Genomic DNA, 1411 nt, shown 5'->3' on the forward strand with positions numbered 1-1411 from the left:
ACCAATTAGGACTAAGCAAATAATCATATATTCTCTATAATGCACAGTTTCAAAGCCAGTTATTAGCAAATTCAAAAACAAGAATGTCACAGGGTAGTTCCACTAGCACAGGAGGAAAAAAAAAACAGTCTCAAGCAAGCAAGCTATTCATGAGCATAATTCAAGACCTTTTCAAGAAGTGTCAATGCAAGAAAGTGGCATAGAGATGAATCATCACCTAAAGCTACAACCAACACATTGCAGATTCAAGCAAAGATGAAACAGTACCAATTTAGTCTCAATACAATTTTCAGTTTTCAGATTTTCAAATCACACTTCAACAGGTTTTTGAAAACTCATTTTTGACAATCAACAAGTCTTAAACCAAGTCTCAAAACAAAGGTTCCAACTTGAATTTTTCCCCAAAAACACAAAGAGGTTGACAAGTTTAAAGTGATGCACAGATAGAGTCTTCACACATAGGCTAAGACAAGTCACAAGCAAACCAAGAATACCAAGTTCTGTAAGGCATTCAAAGGCCTCTAAATAATATTTCAAATCTCAACTTGTTTTCCAATTTTCTTATAAAACTAATGTGAGCAAATGACAGTTGCACACACAATCCTAGAGATCAATTTTTTAGATAAAGACGTCTGCACAGGTTTCAAATAGTTTCAAATGTGAACCAAGTAGGTATGGGCAGTAGTTTCCAATGTAAGTTTAGACCTAAATGATCATTAAGAGATTATACCCATAGACACAGCAACATCCATCAAGAAAAGAAAGACAACAGGGGCAGAATCATAACAACTTCATATCCATTCCCCAACCGGTTAAGTGTACCAATTCAGACAAGGTTCATAGAAAGGAATCTCAGCAATGTTATTGAAATTCAATAAGGGATCATAAATTAGCCAAGAAAAGAGAAAACAACCAAGTAAAAAAAAACAAGCAAATGCAATTTAACTTTTCAAAGATATTCATGTCCTTCTTTTAAACTTCTATAGTTAACACAATCACATTTAAGAAAAAAATCACAGTCTTTGTGTTTGACGCCTTTTGTCACGACCCTAATTACCGATCGTGCGGGCACCTACTTTATTATCACTAGTAGGCGAACCCTTACCCGTTAACCCTTTTATCACTAGCCAATTTTAACTTCTTTAATCATTTATACTAAAACAATCAATGAACATGTGAATGAATATATAGTCTACCAAGTCATAATTAATAAATGATACAAGCGCGGAATTCTAACTATTACATCCCCAAAATCTGAAAGTCATCGTACAAGGACTCTAACTAATAATGTCTAAAGAATGAAGTATATCTCAACTATAATAACAAATAGTGTCTGGAATAAAAATAGACAGCTGGAAAGAGAGATCTTCAGGTGGCATGGCATGGATAGAAGCTCACCCTTGGACCTGAT

This window comes from Lycium barbarum, chromosome 11 (assembly GCF_019175385.1).
Source record: "Lycium barbarum isolate Lr01 chromosome 11, ASM1917538v2, whole genome shotgun sequence".
In the NCBI taxonomy this organism is placed as follows: domain Eukaryota; kingdom Viridiplantae; phylum Streptophyta; class Magnoliopsida; order Solanales; family Solanaceae; genus Lycium; species Lycium barbarum.